Genomic DNA, 18,139 nt, shown 5'->3' on the forward strand with positions numbered 1-18,139 from the left:
ACAGGAAACAAGATAGAACCAAAATCACAACTTTATTCCGGGAGGACGGCTATCCTACTCCTGGCAACAAAAGGCAAAGTGTATATTAACCATTTACCACAAAACAAAAATAAACAACCTCTCAACACAGCTATTTTATCCATTAGCCCAAACAACCACAATCAAGTATATTGATGATAATCATGTTGTTCCTGTTAGCCCCCGGACACAACCAGACCAATGAGAAAGAAATGATTACTTGACTACAAATCTGAATTTCCACGCTTTTCAACTTCAGGCGAGTTAAGGTGGCAAGTGGTATATGTATGATTTATACTGTTTCTCATTAACGGCTTCTTATATTTTATTTATTATTATTTTATATTATTTATATTATTTTCCAAATTTATACTTTTCTTATGAAGGTATTCAAAGACTTCAAATATTTTTTTATAAATATTTTAGAACAAATGCAATATTTTAAGCAGTTTCAAAACGTATAAACAACCGATGAAATATTTCTTGTGTGTGAAATGAAAAACATTTGAACAAAATCACTCAAAATTTTATTTTTTGGATGTAATTATGCTTCCTTTATTAAAAGTTTTCTGTATTTTTTAAAAAAAATGTTTTATTTGAATAAAAATGGTAAATAAAACAAGTTTCATTAAGTCATTATTCCTCATTATAAAAATAGATTCAAACGTTTTAACCAGCATGTATAATAGACATCTTTCCAAAAATGTCTTTATGATTTTTTTATCTAAAAGTTTCTTTGGTATTTGAATGATAAAATGATGTTGGTATACAAAACTAACAATAGAAAACATTACATTTAGCATATACTAATCTATGTGTTAGTGAAATGCTAACGTAGCATAGCCCTAAAAATTAATGAACCCACTTTTTGCTTGCTCAGAAGTTTATGGCATTGCTTCAGTTGCTCTCAATACGCTATATTTTAATTCATTAAAGAATCCTTGGCACTACTTAACTCTTGTGTGTGTGTGTATTTGGTCGATTAGAAAAATGTAATAAATCTTCGTAATTATGCAACAAAAACGACTATGTCTGTTAATCTATTTATCACTCTACGCTTCACTGGGTTAGAAAAGAAATGTCTGTGCAACAAATCCCAATAAGGAAGATTGATTATGATGAAAGGTCCAAGGAGTTACTATCAAGTTATTGTCTATGCAACCATGTACATTGTTTATCTTATTTTTTGTAATTGTCCTATAGAAGAGAAAGCACCCTCTATAGATACATTTATTTTAATAGAAGTTCTAAGGAAAACAGAAACATTAAGAGACCATGAAAAGACAAGCATTTCAAAATTAAATCAACTCAACTAATCTAAGGAAAACCTACTTCTTCACTAAAACCACCGAAGACCAATGAAGACTTGTTCAAATGAAGAAAGATAAGTTATCGTGAATTCCAGACGTTACATGCCTTTGGCTAAAAGAATTCAGTGGGCGATCTCCTTTCTTATTACTTACATTATTTCACTCCAACTAACATGATCAACTTCGATGGAAACTAACCTTGGAAAAGAGCTCGAGAACAGGACAAAGGGAGTGGATGCAAAAAGATAGAAAAGTCTCGATAATTGCCACAGACTTGGCAAGTAGATACAGCAAAGAGGGAAAAAAAGAAACTCTGAGGCGCCACACAAATCCGTTAAATCCTTCATTCCATTCCCATTTCCTTAGAGCTACAAAACCTAGGATTTCAGAGGAGAATTTCTCGTAGGCCGGTAAAGTATTTGTACAAGTACAAGAGTATGTAGTTGAAAGAAAAATCCAAGGAGACTAGTCATTGCTTTTAGACGTTGGATTACATAAGTGATCAGAGAGTAAAATATAATGATTACTTAGCAAGCAGCATCTTCACCTTATGGAAGCCTCACTGTTTGAACATTACTTGTTTTTAGTTTGAAAGCATGTGTGTGTGTGTGTGTAGGTGCATACACTCAAAAGTAATTCAAAGAAAGAATAAATTTATAAATAATAACACAAAAGGTGGATGATAAACAAGCTGACGAGCTAGTTATTATGTAAATATATCATGTCGATTTCCGGTAATTAATCTGCAGCTTAATATCTCTTTTACCTTATGTTATATATCTGAGTTATAGCTAACATTGGCCTATTTAACAAAAACGGTTATAAATACGTAAGTTATAAAAACATATCAAGGTTAAACAAGGTGTTTTGTTTGTTTATTTTGAATTTCGCGCAAAGCTACACGAAGGCTATCTGCGCTAGCCGTCGCTAATTTAGCAGTGTAAGACTAGAGGGAAGTCAACTAGTCATCACCACCCACCGCCAACTCTTGGCTACTCTTTTACCAACGAATAGTGGGATTGACCGTCACATTATAACGCCCCCACGGCTGAAAGGGCGAGCATGTTTGGTGGGACGGGGATTCGAATCCGCGACCTTCAGATTGTGAGTGAGCGTTCTAACCACCTGGCCATGCCGGGCCTAAACAAGATGCATTTGGAATTACTTTAACCCATATTTCTCCTCTTTTTCATAATTATTTTAAAACCAAAATAATACTCGCAAAATGCATTTTGGGAGGACATAAGAGTGAATTAGTTATTTGGCATTTTAATTTGTTTGTATTTTGAGCAGAGTCAAGTTAAACAAACCCACATGTAATTGAATTTACTTTCTACAATTTATTTTACATGCTGAATAAATTTTCGATTGATGTCAATTTTTTGGCATGTCTATTTGGATCAGATGCCGAATCCAAACTAAATCAAACATGTTACACTTTACGAACATCATATGTTACTTAACATATAACTTCTTACAAACTGAAAAAGCTTGCCTGTAGGCGAGTTTCTGTTTGAGTGATTGGAAGATGGGATATGAGAGCGTGTCATGTGGATTCGACTTTCTGGTTTATATCTCAGTAAAGCAAAAAGGTTGAAGGCTATAAATTTACATTATTTCTTATGAATATTTATACTATAAGTTCGTAATTTGAGTATCATATAGGGGTAGAAAGAAAATCTAAATGGGGGTTTCGGAGCGAAAAAGTGTCACGTGAAACAGAGAAGTGAATATTGAGAATTTATTCAACTATTTCTTTCTAAAATAAGAAATTAAAACATATAGTATTGAAATTTGAATTATAAGCTACGTTTTGATGCCAAGTTTGTTATCATACATTGAAAATAAAGTAGTTTAAATTATGAATGTATCTCTAAAATGTCGTGACATGCGCACTTTGACGTATCCATATACACAGGGTTAACTTTATGATGTATGAAAACAACCCTAGATTCTACAACATAATTTGTTTCGTTCAAAGGCATGGCCAAATTATGTCGCCAGGAAATTAACTTTCTGGGAATAAATAGGAAAACAAATTTACTGCTGCTGAAGAATTATATGAAAAATTGTCGATGTTGTCATAAAAGGTAATAAACAGAGTCGAGATAATTTGTTCGATGCTCGTATTCCCAACTAAATTCAATATTTCAACATCACTGCATTGATGAGGTGTGTTTATCTCAGTCAAGTGCTTTGCTTATCAATCGCTCACTCTTCCAAAATTCTGGAAGCGAAATTTTACGATATATATATACGGTGTAGCGGGTTAAAAAAGTCCCACAAATATCTGGTCACCTGCAGTGCAGTGACTCAAACTACTGATTTTTTTCTACATCACCACTACGATATTAACAGTTGGTCATTATCTTTACGTGACCAGTGGGCACGCTTATAACGACCATTCAAGCAACATCGAATGGACCAAAAACATCAACGAGCGCTCGATTAAACAACCAATCGGTTTTTAAGCAAGTTGAAATCAAAATCACCGTATCAAGAAATTCGATCTCGGAAATGGAACAAGCACGTAAAAAGAATTTTGGTACCTTTCTTTCACAACGTTTGTTTGGTTTAACTTTAAAATGTAGATTTTTCATAACTGTTGGAAGAAGTGAAAATAAAGTACATTTCGATTGGCATGTTAAACTTAACAAAGAAAACAAATGAAAAACGAAGCTGCAATACATAAACAGGAAAACATAAGCATCTTAATGTATTGCACCACTTACTAAAACAATGTAATATGAAACTTCAAAGAGTTAAATCCAAATATGTGTATTATATGAATATTTATATTAAAAAAATGAGTAGCATAAACTGACAGTTGATATAAAATAGTTGCTTAAGAGATTAAATATATATGTACACCAAATGAACATTACACAATAAATAGCATTATTATCCTGTTTAAAATATTTGATGGTCCCTAGTTTGGACGATATAGAGGGCAAAATATCTCAGGGTGGTTCATTCAGCCATTTTAGAATTTAATGAATGAAACTAATACACGGAGAAAAGTAATTTATAGCTTAGCCCTAAAACAAATGTTTAAAACGCTAAAACAACTTTATCACAGACTTAAAGTTTATTACAAATATATCATACATAGTAAAAATATAATAACCATAAATGTATCTTTAGACTGGGTTATGGGTCTTATTTTCTGAAAGTTCCTAGATGGATCATTTCTACACCTTACAATATTATAGAAGTTTTTCTTCCGTGGCGAATAAAGGCGTTTTTCAAAAAATCACTGCAGAGTTACATTGGTTATAAATAAAAGTTTAACAAAGAAATAACAACTAGTTCCTGTAATATATATGGTACAACAATTGATTTGATTAAGGAAATGATAATACAGAGATATTTATATATTTTTTACCCTCAACCTCAAGAGATATAGTATAAACAATTTCACTCAATCTCATGCGTTGGAAAAAAATGAGGCTATAATTAAAAAGTGATTACTCATATTCTTAGCCAAGAAACTACAAAAAATAGAATAGAAAAGCTAAGAAACCGACTTGTAAAAAATATTGAACATAAAATGATTATCTATAGTAGAAACATCATTTTACCAAATATGATTATGAAACTATTCATATTGAACATATGACGTCAATATATGTATTTCTTTCAAACTGAATATTGTGTTCGACAATTAAGCCTAAATGTGGACATTCTTCCAAGCGAAAGCAAAAACTAAAATAATGTTGATAATAAAAACGTATTTTTTAACACACACTTCCTCGTTTTTGTGTTAAGAATGATATTTTGAACGCCCAATATTTTTAACAGCATAAAACACACTAGATTTAACTTCTTCGTTTTAATTTCTATTGTGGTTTCAGTTCTGGCTATTTAACAAAGTTTAATCAATCTCAAAATATCTATTTTATTTGTGGCTTCTTAAGTTATATGAGGATGGTTTGAGCTAAATTTATATATACTTGAAAATAATCTATTAAATGTTTTGACATCAGCAAGAGATCTAAGCAAGTAAATCTGCATGTTTATTGGCTAAGAAGTTTATCCTAAAGAAAAAATTAAATTTTATTCATATTTATTTATTTTCTAATCAAATTAATATACAATGCAATTTTATAACATTTATGTTCAATAATTCCATTGCCAATGAAATTAAGATTTTACATAAAGTATTGGAAAATAATTTTTGTTTGTTTATTTGAGAATTTTACTCTGCGCAAAGACATTCTTAAATTTGAAATGATAGACTATTCATAAAAATCCACCCCTAACTCTTGAGCTACTCTTGTCTGATCGAATAATGATATTCGACTCCATCCGTTTTGTGCATTCATAGTCCCAAAGTTTAAAGCGCTTTTTTGTAGCAACAGGTCGCGAACTTGAAGCCTTGGATTCACTCCGAGCAAGCTAATTACTTGGGTTACGCCCGACCCAAGAAAATTGTATTGTTAGCAGTTGACATCTAAACTATTTTAGTTGGGTTGAATTTGTGAATTGTACCGAAGATTGTCAAATAGATATTAGATGTCTTGAACGCTCCAATGTAGATATGAATAATTTCTCGACTATCAATTAGATCCAGATGAATTATTTCCTGAACACTTAGATTTCTTTCATTACTTTAGCTTTTATTGCAACTTACACTAACTTGTATTGGAATTTAGAGCTTAGGAATATATATACGACTGTTATATTTAGACTATCTATCAACTGAACAAAAGAAAAAAATGTATTCAATTTGAACTAAATGATATTTTAGACAAATGGAGGAAAAATGAGTAAACATGTAAATAATATTCAAATACACACACACACACACCCATACAAATATATATATATATTAATATACCGTAGAAACCATACTTCAGGCATTCTCAATAGCAGCAATGTCATTCCACTGCCTTGTGTTCTAATTATAAAATAAAATCAGTTTTTTCGTATTATTTAACAGAAAAAGGCGAAGAAAGAAGAAAAAGCAAATGCTAGACTAGGATAAACATTCCAAATCACCTAACGTACACATTCCTGTTAGCACTTAAACTGCTTCTGTAGTTGAATTTGGAGGGGAAAAAGGTCGAGGAATTCTTTAAACACGTAGTAACTTTTGTAGGCAAAACAAAATGGCAAAGAACTTACTTTAAGAGACTTTGGCAAAGCTCTTGTTCTCGAATGCTAAAGTGCTTGAAAAATTTAACTCATTATTTTTACTTATCTTACAGTTATATATTACTGTATATATATATATATATATTATTAATTTTAATCGTAATACTAACAAATTAAGTCGAATAAACTAATGTTCACTCTTTATTTGGTAACCTCTGTTTCTTTTGTTGCTGGGAGAATGCAATCCAATTTTACTTTTTTTGAATTAATTAACATCATTGTTTATGTTTCTTTAACACACCATCTTCTCGTTTTTTTTTCGTTTCATTTGATTCTTAGCACAGAGTTGTACAATGGGCTATCTGCGCTTTGTCCATCACGGGAAACTCAATCTCAGAAAAGAGACATAAAAAGATGGCTCATCTGGCAAGAGTAAGAGCGCCTAGTAGTCTTTTTTGCCACTTCTGGTGATCTCGACAAAATTTGAAGTTTGCTGTTTAGTGATTATCGATCCGTTGTGGACCTACAACAAGCTTCGGTCAACTGTGGACTTACAACAAGCTTCATCATGAATTTTGTTTCTTACCGCTTGGTCATAAATAGTCGTCCCATTTGCTGTCCTGAAGTCCACGAAATGATGATTGCTAAGGTTACTTTGTGCCGATGGGTGTTAGTTGGCGTTCTTTGAAAGTTTCAAGGTTTTCTATTGTACAAACCATTATGAACTTGGATATACTAAACTCAGCTACCACATTTCTCTCTATTTCTCCGGTTACCAATGTTTTAAGACTTTGCGACTAGCAAATAATGTTGTCACATACTTATACCGAAACAATTACCAACTTTCAAAGGAACATCAAATTTAAAAGGAACGCACTGTCTTTCCAAGGCAGATACCACATGAATAATGCATCAAAGCAACAGTGCCTTTTCACATAAGATACATGAAGTATAAATGTTTGGAGTTGTGTTCATGGGCAACTTTCCAGACCATATTAAGTATTTACTCTTTTTCTATTTTGTTTAGTCTAGTGAATGTAAGTTATAGAAAAAAAAAAAAAAAACATTTGAAAGCGTGAAGGCTGAAGCAAATGTCACAGTAAAGATCAACTTTACCTAATGAGGAAATTGATATTTCAACTCAAGTTTTAGTAATTAAAGGAGTAAGATATAAATTTTGATATACTAAATGAGAAACGAATAGAAAAAGATATATTTCTAATATATAAATAACAGAGTTTTTGAGTATGTTAATATTTGTGACTAATCCTGGAACAGAGTATTTTTGAGTGTGTTAATATTCTTGTCTAATCCAAAACTGCGTAACAAGTCTACCCCAGTGACCACAAGGGGGCTCATTTACAGTTTTAGCAAAGGTGGAAGCGATTGCGCCTGATTGTTGACCGTCTGTTTCTTTAATGTTATCGCAATGGTTTCAAGTTTCTCATTCTTTTAGCAAAACAAACAAGAACATGAAGGAGCGAGATAATAAATCAACGAGCACCTATACTTCAGAAGTAACAAAACGCGTACTGAACTATAACGACAGTCCACCAAACAACCAACACTTCAAGATCCTTCTCAGAGTGCAGACAGAGAGAAATCTTTGTACTCTTGAAATAATCACAATAAAACTAAGGAAACCAGCGTTCCACAATCTGGAATAAGCTTATCTAAACGTGCTTGGAAAATGGAACGATAACATTTTCATAAAGAGTTTCTCATATAAATCATGTTATATTGAGAAAATCTAGAAACTTTATTTAACTTACATATACATTAATTCATGCTATGAAATCGGTTAGAATTTATATTCGCAACACGAGCATTACAATGAAAAAGTAAAAGGACGCGAATTGGTTAAATCTATAAAAGCTAGTCCTGTTTGGCAAGCTGTTACATATAAGCACTATTTATCCCAAACCAAAATAACTAACTCGTTGAGTTTCTTTAACACCAACTAAGCCTAATTACATTTTAACTACGTGAATTGCGTCTAACCAGTTTTTTACAGCTAGCATACACAGAAAACGTGTAAATAAACCTATTGGAATGTACACTAGAATATGTTTTTTTTTTCAGTTTTGCTTTTTTTAATTGCAAAGCTACATAATTGGCTATTTTCGCTCTGTCCTCCGCCGGGAATTAAGGCTCGAATTTTAGCGTTGTAAGTTCGTAAACTTACAATTGATCAGCCTGGGAACTAAGAATGTGTAAAATCATCAAGAAATAAAAGCACAGAATGTAATTTAAGTCAAACTAGTTACATTGTGACATCTACTAGTATTCTATAATTTGTTTAACAACAAAGTATAAATACAATTTTTCACACGAATTCGGTGATAAAGTTCCTCCTCTGAGCCAGCAGTAAGTTTACAGGCTTTCAACGTTAAAATTCGTGGTTCGATTCTTTATGGTAGACCGAGAATATATATATATACCCTAATCTGTAGCTTTGAGCTAAAACAAAGAATCGGTGAAAAAGAAACTATTACTTTTTGTTTGAAGCCAAGCACAAAGCTACACAACGGGCTATCTGTTATGAGTCCATCACGAGTATCGAAGCCCAATTTTTAGAATTATAAGTCCGCAGACTTATTACTGAGCCACTGGGAGGTGTTTTAATTTTAAAATACTCCATAGACTCATGTTTATTTGCTAGCTAATTGAATAAACTTATATATATGAATTTTATAATGGTCTGGTTAAAATATTAAATTTATTGTATAATGTTGACATTTGATTTGTTAAATATTTTGTCATATTTTGATAAAATGGGATGTAACTGTTTAAGTGAAGTGAAGATGGAATAAAAAGAGACCCAACAAATAAATAGACACATCCAAAAGTACAACTTGCTATTGTTCTTTTTTCCCATCAAATCCTTTGTTAAGTCATGAAGGCTTACTATAAAGCCATAGATAGTTGGCTCTAGTTTCACATTTCGCGTAATATTCATAATGTTCTTTTTACTTCTGTGTCGTATGTCTTCTTCCAGGACAAATACCGACAGTCTTCTGGAACACGATGTATGACGAACGTGAACCAGAGGAGAGTTATTGTGGACTGGAACGCAGGCGTTTACTGTCACCAATGATTGATCGTGTCTGCCCCATCTTCAGTTATGAAAGAAACCAGGAATGTGCTATAGAGTTGATCGTAGAGACATGAGTGTGGCCGTGTATGAACACCATTTTGATCTTCACAGATGGGATCAGTCCGAAGCCATCCATTGGAGAACACTTATAAAGCTGTTTAATAGCTGATACAAGGCATCGTATACATAGATAATGCATCAGATATGCACTGCAGTTAAATTACTAGTACAGTTTTAGAAGACATTGAAATATTAATTGAAACACAAATTACAATAGAATTCCTTTACCCTCTACACTGAGCGTTAAGAGGAGGATGACAGCCGATTTGAAATATCTCATGGAACATACAGTGTTAATTGTTCTGAGAGTGTTTTCCAACCAAACGTTTGACGTGACATACATAATGACACCACAAAATAGACACTCCAGACTACAAAATCCAATACTTATTCAAGTTGTGCAATTAATAATTTAACTCCAGAATTATCGATTGGATGAATCCCATCTGATTTTTAAACGAATGTGTATAATCTATCCATCCTCCAAATTACGCATGAAACCACGAGGTTGTTGGTTACATGATCCTTAACACCCTATGAGTCCCACCAAAAGATTCAAATAAAAATACCATCAATATTGTAATTAACCTCACTAACTACTACTGGGATTCCTATGTATTTTATGTAAAAATAAGTTATTTCACCTAATGATTTTGGTCACTTCTTTACACTGAGTGTTGTAATGCCCTCATATCCCCAGTGGTTCAGCGGTAAGTCTGAAAGCCTATAACGTAAAAAAAAAGTTTCAATACCCGTGATGGACACAGCACGATAGCCATTGTGCAGCTTTGCGCACAACAACAAACAAACAAAGTGTTGAAACTGCAAAAAACATAAAATTATTCAATGTGATACATGTAACTCACCGGTATTGACCAGTCAGTACTTAGATAGTTGAATAACCACCATTAAAAACATAAGAAAAAAGTCGAAGACAGTTCACAGTACCTACGAATAGTGCCCAAACCACTACAACGTTTGCGTACCCCAGCAGGACAGATGAGCCCTTGTATTGAGAGAAAGACCTCGTTAGCACTAGATATTGAAGAGGCAGTGTGTTTGACATATTATAACATATTTTTTTGCTTTCATTTATAAGTTATTAAAATTATAAAAGGGGGAAAAACACAAGCATATGTAATAAATATACATAACGGTTACATAAAAAATTAGATAAACATTAAGTTCAAACCAATTTCACTTTGTCAACGCATATAATGCAAAAATGAAATGCTAAGACAAAAATATTTAAAATATAAGGTGAAATTTAATATTCGCTTCCAATTTGAATTTGACAAAATTTTGAGCTTTGGCTTTTCATTTAGGCATTATCTAATTTGTCAGAATAAAATTGGTTTGAATCGAATATTTAATCCTATGTTTTATCTATTGTGCCTAGTAAAATTTTCTTACAGTTCCTGATATAAACATATCTAATGACAGATTAGCCTTATCCCTTGAAAAATTGCTTGAAAGTTGCGAAGTTCATTTTGACTTTTTTATTTTCCCAAACATTCCATTTTCTTCTTCTTTCTTTACAATCTCAAAATTTATAAAGTTCTGGTGTTTGCAAATACAAGTTAATTTTATTCTAGAAATTTATCTTCCTTCAAAAAATGAAGCACTATTTTATTTTACCTACCATTCCTAAGCTGTAGAACAACGGTCTCATTTCATGCATTTTCTAAAACAGATGCTCTATCATGGTGAACACTTTACAGTTTCTTACAATGACATTTTTTTGTTTGTATGTTGATAAACAAAAAAACTATACAATGTGCCCACCGTGGATATCTAAACCAGAAGTTTAGCGTTATAAGACCGTTGAACGGCCTGGGAAGGAGGCTTACAACAAGAAAGCAATGTACCACAAAGTACAATGAAATGTTTAATATATTCTAGGCAATAATGATAAAAATACAATAGCTACTTACGAATAACAATGATATCCCAACTTAATTATACTGGTGCAATAAATCATGGTGCTATTGGTGTGGTGTTGTGGGCATACATAATGCTAATAAGGAAGTTATGTACATAATGTTTATATGAAGGATTACAAACAGAAAAAAATAAACACAATTATGTTATATTTTATTTCGAAAAACTTAGATATGGGTTACCTTTAAAACAATCGTTGTGGTATATTTATTTTGCACGCGGGAAGATGTACTGTGAGTGTAATTCGACTTGGCAAACAATAAACTTGTATTTGTTCAATGTTCATACATTCTAATCTTTACGATAGGACAGATCCTTGACAGGAAGCGTCATTCATTAGGTATTAACCAAAGGATCAGACAGATTTTATTATACATTTCTCTAATGCTACGAATCACTGGTTTTCATGCGCATTTCTTTTCATTCGTTTACGAAATTTCGCAAGATTTATTGCCATGATATTGCCAACATAGATAATGCTGGCATTAAAGAGCGCAAGGAAAACAAAACGTTGCCTTAGTACATACCTATTTATTTCAGCATTTTATTAAAGATTCTAAATTAAGTAATACCCTAAAAACATAAAACTGTTGTTCTTCCACAAATATATAAAACACCAATCCTTCCATTTGCACATTACTTATAAACATATTGTTATTGAACTTATGTATACTAAGAGTTACCTAGTGAGTTAAAAAAATATTAACTATTAAAGTGGGCTAGACGCGGCCTAGTGGTTAGCGTGTCGGTTGTAGATTGAAAGATACAGAGTTTGAGACATGATACTGCAGCTGAACATGCGGAGCATGTTCAGCTGTGAGTGTGTTATAAAAGTGAGAGTGAATACCATTATTTTCTTCAAAGAAGTGGCTGCCTTCCTTCTGTACGATAGTTCAAAATGATGAACGTATAGACCTGAAATCTTGGGATTTCTGAACTGACTGTTTAGCTCAGTTCCGACTACTAAATAAATTTCTTTATTGGGGTCACAATATTGTTTCATACACACGCAAACTGTTTACTCTGTCGAACTTGAAAACTTTTAACTAATATGTTTAAAAAATGTATCTAAGTTTATTAAGGTGTCTCGAATAAAGCATCTACTGTTGATAAAGGAGGTAGATTTCAACATTAGCCTACCAGAAATTGAAACTTACGTGATTGTCTGTTTTCGAATATGTGCACTAAGTGACTTAAGGGTTGTCTACGCTAGACTTTCCTAATTTTAAACTTATAGACTAGAAGCAAACCCACCGCCAACTCTTGGACTACTCTAGTATGGCCGAATAGTGAACTTAAAAGTCACCCTTATAACACACCTATGGCCCCAACCTGAGAATCGAGAGTTGTTTTTTTTGTTGTTGTTTTTGTTTTCGTTAACAAGACGCAAACAATGGACCAGAATATCTATTGTTCGGCACACAACCACTGGACCACACTCGACCGAGACTTACCAGAAATATCACTGTTGATCCTTTCAATGAATTAGTTCAAAATGATTAACCGCAGGCAGCTGAGAAAATTCTCATCTTCGTTTCGTTGCTCAACTGCATTCGATACCTATGAAGTAATAGAATACTATTAACACAAATAACAAACAAATGTGCTACAGCATGATAAAATACGAAAATACGAGACTAATGTCATACAGCGTGATAAAAAACGAAAATACGCAACTTATGTAATACAGCGTGATAAAATACGAAAATACGAGACTAATGTCATACAGCGTGATAAAATATGAAAATATGAGACTATTGTAATAGAGCAGGATATATTACAAAAATACGAGACTAGTGTGTTACAGCATGATAAAATATGAAAATATGAGACTATTGTAATAGAGCATGATAAAATACGAAAATACGAGACTAATGTAATACAGCGTGATAAAACCTGAAAATACGAGACTAGTGTGTTACAGCGTGATAAGATATGAAAAAGACAAGATGAATGTGCTACAGCGTGATAAAATATGAAAATATGAGACTATTGTAATACAGCGTGATAAAATACGAAAATAAGAGACTAATGTGTTACATCGTGATAAAATATGAAAATATGAGACTATTGTAATAGAGCATGATAAAATACGAAAATACGAGACTAATGTAATACAGCGTGATAAAACCTGAAAATACGAGACTAGTGTGTTACAGCGTGATAAAATATGAAAATATGAGACCAATGTAATACAGCATGATAAAATATGAATACAAAGAAATAGTTAAAATACATGTAAAAATATAATTAATTGGTCTGGTCAACGTTTAGGCCAAATGACCACAGTCGGGAACTCAAGATGTATTGTTGTATGTAAAACTTGTGAGTTTTCCTTAATTAATTTCTAAATCTGCGTTGTAGAAGTTAAAGGGACAAATATGTAAAATACTGACTTTAAATACTGACTTTTCTTTAAGCTAAGAATACTCTACTTTTAACTTCATTGACGAAATCAATATAAAAATAGAAATAAAGACATACACACCCTAACCCTGTTAAGCCACCTTTACTATCACGTAAACTTTATAAACTATTTCATAAATTTTGAAATACATAATCACATAACCTATTAAAGTCATTTAGGTGACGTTTTCCTTTAAATAAAAACATTATATCGATTTCTAATTAATTATAAATATCTAAACAACACAAACTGTGCTTTATGAAGGGCCATCTTTCCATATCATGCAGCTTCAATAGTTGACTAGAAATAGTCTGTATATCAACATTTCCATTTTTAAAATTACCATATTTTTACTGCATATTTTATATTCCTAATGCTAGGGTGTGACTCTAGTAAAATGGGAAATAATGGTTTTAACACTATCTGAGAATGATTGAATCAAGACGTGGTATTCATTCATATACAAGACTTAGTGTTAAAACAGTTTCGCCTGATTATTTAATTTTTATTCATGTAATATTACATAAAGCTATTTTAAGTACAATATATAAATATTAAATATGTTACTGTTAGGTTTCACTTCACGTAGCCCATTTCTCTATATTATATCAGCAAGATTAAAAACGAAACAAGTTCTCGTGTCTAATGACCTCTCACGTGTGACTTGAGCTTTTTGGTTAATTTCTGATGTTATATCCCCCCCCCCCTCTCACTCCCGAAAAACAAGCAAAAAGCATGTATCCGCAAGCCTTTAATTAGGCTTTATCTAGACTGACAGTGGAGGTTCATCTTGGTCAAGCTGATTCTGTATGAAAGTGGGTCATGCTAAGGTTGATACTGGAGGTGCGTCATGTTCAAGCTGACGCAGGAGGTGCGTCATGCTAAAGATCTGTACTGCATTCACTAACCACCCTCTTTCTGCGACTTATTAAACAGAAAATGTGCACTGGAATGTGGAAATTATGATATGATAATCACCAAGCACCTCTATACATAAGGTAAGGTAGTATACAATGAAACTAACTCATAAAACAGCATAAGAGCTCTATTAATGGACTGGCTGTAGAATTTGAATTTGAATTTGACATATGATCTTAACTGGATTTGGCAAGCTATAAACTAAAAGTTAGAGAAATTTAAATGTTTTTTTTGCAGAGACGAAACGTACACTATGGAAGATTAACGAATATAGTAGTTGTGTACAAATGTCTTCTTCCTAACCATAAGCTCAGAGACGAAACGTACACTATGGAAGATTAACGAGTATAGTAGTTGTGTACAAATGTCTTCTTCCTAACCATAAGCTCAGAGACGAAACGTACACTATGGAAGATTAACGAGTATAGTAGTTGTGTACCACTACAAATGTCTTCTTCCTAACCATAAGCTCAGAGACGAAACGTACACTATGGAAGATTAACGAATATAGTAGTTGTGTACCAATGTCTTCTTCCTAACCATAAGCCTACTTTACATTTAAACCAAAATAAAGTTACAGCATGATCTTTTAAGGTTGAAAATGTTCTGCTCTTTAGCGTCTGATCTATTTCACCACTAGGTATATCCCTGGGGCTCCAACAAAGACAGTTTGGTGGCTATTTTATAGTAGGGGCATCTCTGATAGCTATACGATGCTGGGCTATTTTCGTTCTTCTAAGCCAACTGTCAGGTCTAACAAATACATTAGTGAAATCTACAAGTAGTCTCCTGAGTTTTCTCTGCTGATTTGTTCTCAGAATGTCTGCACAAATTTGATCAGTAGTCTCAGGTGTTTTGATAACAGCGTTTTTTCGGTCAACTCGGTGTAGTCAAAGTAAAACTAGTTTCAGTTATTTCTCCCTCATGCATTGTAATTATTGCCCAAACTATTACATCTACAGCATGTCTGCCATATTGTAAACCATAACTGTAATGTATCTTTCTCTGGAAATATACCTGTCTGAGCACATGCACCTTGGTTTTGTGCAAGAAAGCAGCGTGTTTCAGGCATTGCTTAAATCACATTAGCTGATGGTACTGCCTAAGAATTTAATAATTGTAGTTCACCATAAACACTTTTTGTGTATTAGACACGACTGTAGCGGAACGTCTACATAAATTCTCACAGTCCACACACCCCTTTTTATTGGTTAACAATTTATATATATTTATGATCCAGAACTGCAGTTCATCTGGTGCATAGGCATTACTACAGATGACACTAGTAGGAAACCTAAACCTAAAATAACAATATTTCATCCAAAATCTGCTACTAATATTTCTATATATCTAGTTATGCCATCAATCATGATAGGGCGTCAGCTTTTCCATTCAGTGTAAACTGATCACCATTCAGGAAGAAGTCCATGTTTACTGGTTGGAGTGGTGGTTTTAGTGAAAGTGACTGATACACCCCAAGATAAATTAGAATTTTAGTCACTCCTATGTCAACTAAAACCCTGCCTTCTGTCTGTGTAATTTCACACGCACATATCAATCATAATCGGTTCTCTAGATTTTGCACTAACCATCACACGTAAAGCAACAGACTCAATTTGGTCCTCGATCAGTGGTCAGGCAGGGCTGAATGTACAGCATGTCACCTCCCAAGAGCCTTTTGTTGATTACTTGGAGGGCATCTGAGCTTCTGTGGAGTCAAACGAAAAGGGTTCCTGCACGAGAAATGGCCAGATTGCTCATAACTATAACAGAAATTTCTTCTTTCTCTCCATGGATAGTGATACCTTTTCATCTGCATCATTGGTAAGTTCATGTACCACTGTCATCCAGTCGACAGCCACTCAAGCTGAACCAAGTTAGTGTGTGGCATCTGCATGTATGGTGTCATTTGTTGTAGCTTCCTTAACGTGAAGTCAATACACTCAGTTGTGCATTTTTGGCAGAACCATCGCAGCTGGTGCTGGATGTTTTTTGTTTTTTCTACTTTGGCAACTTGGTGAAAGTTACTATTTCATTTCTTGTTTTCATTGTTTGAACTTCAGTTTAATACATAATATCTATAACATCCACGTGATGTTGAATAGACTTGTCTGAGAGTCCTTTCACAAACTTATTGACTAAGATATCCACTCGGACTGATGAAAAGCTATGGTACACTTTACAGTAGAAATGTTTCAATTCATTGGGTATAGAGACAAATTTTTTGTGGGCACCATATCTGTGAGTTTTAGTTTATGTCAAATAGTTTACTCACTTTTCTATTAGGTAGAGTTACTTTTCCAAATTTATGAAAAAAGCTTCCCATCTAGACAGTTTGTCAGGTTACAACTATTTTAGAGAATTCAAACTAAGCATCAGACACTACATCGTTAGTTTCGGGGCCTAAAATTCTATGTAGTAATCTGTTTAAACTTATTAAGGAAGTTATTTAAACCTTCCTTTATTGAATCTAAATGATTGAGGCAAATTGTATTTCACCTCACTACTTGTTAATTGTAGCTAGGAAAACCTACCATCTTGTATAACACTTCTAAAGAATGAATGAAGAGCCAATGACTAGCATTTACAGTCCTTAAATTCTGCTAAATGTTTAACTCATGCTCATGCTTTTTCATGCATTGCATTGTCATAGCAATGGTATCCCTGCTCAAGGTCAGTCAAACATTAGGTTCAGGTTTATGCAAAGCGTCATCACTCCTCCTCTCATAATGAAAAGCTGCTTGCTTGTCCATGGCACATAATGTGCTGGCTGGGATGGTGACCACGCATCTTGGAAGTGGTTGGCAGAGATGGTTCGCTTACCATAACTCATCTCTGGCTACTTCCGAAGAAGTTATACAATACTGGAAGCCAATCTTTGTAGTTCATTGTCCAGAGGTCTCCCAGTTGCATTTGTGAAGGTATAGTCAGCAATCCCTTTCTGGTAGTTTCTCACTTTCATCCTTGACCTTGGTTGATCTGCTCAAAATTGACTGACGTTATCAACAGTACTTGACGGACCAGGCCATAGTTCATTTGTCTTGACGAGCAGATGGTCATGATGAAGTTCCAGAAGTCCTGTTGGATTCTAGAAGAGTATTTAGTGTTCAACAGAGAATTTCTCTGAGTTAATCAGCGGTATTCTGTAATCTACCTCTGATTCTCCTCATTTTACTTAAGTTCTTACCAGAATATACAGGCATCTATTGGATGATAACTCACTATGAGCACAATATAGAATAGTATTAAGGATTGTTTGTTCGTTTGAATTAAGTCACAAAGCTACACAAT

The 18,139-nt window shown here is 33.3% G+C and overlaps 1 protein-coding gene across 1 annotated transcript in view; it reads right to left on the reverse strand.

Moving 5' to 3' along the window:
- LOC106463794 (SWI/SNF-related matrix-associated actin-dependent regulator of chromatin subfamily D member 3-like) overlaps positions 1-18,139 on the reverse strand; it is a 335,955-nt gene that overhangs the window by 232,865 nt on the left and 84,951 nt on the right. The window contains exon 3 of the mRNA XM_022391691.1: positions 12,978-13,083. The gene's annotated coding sequence lies outside the window, so the exon portion shown is untranslated. The remainder of the gene's footprint in view (positions 1-12,977; positions 13,084-18,139) is intronic.

This window comes from Limulus polyphemus, unplaced genomic scaffold (assembly GCF_000517525.1).
Source record: "Limulus polyphemus unplaced genomic scaffold, Limulus_polyphemus-2.1.2 Scaffold55, whole genome shotgun sequence".
NCBI lineage: Eukaryota > Metazoa > Arthropoda > Merostomata > Xiphosura > Limulidae > Limulus > Limulus polyphemus.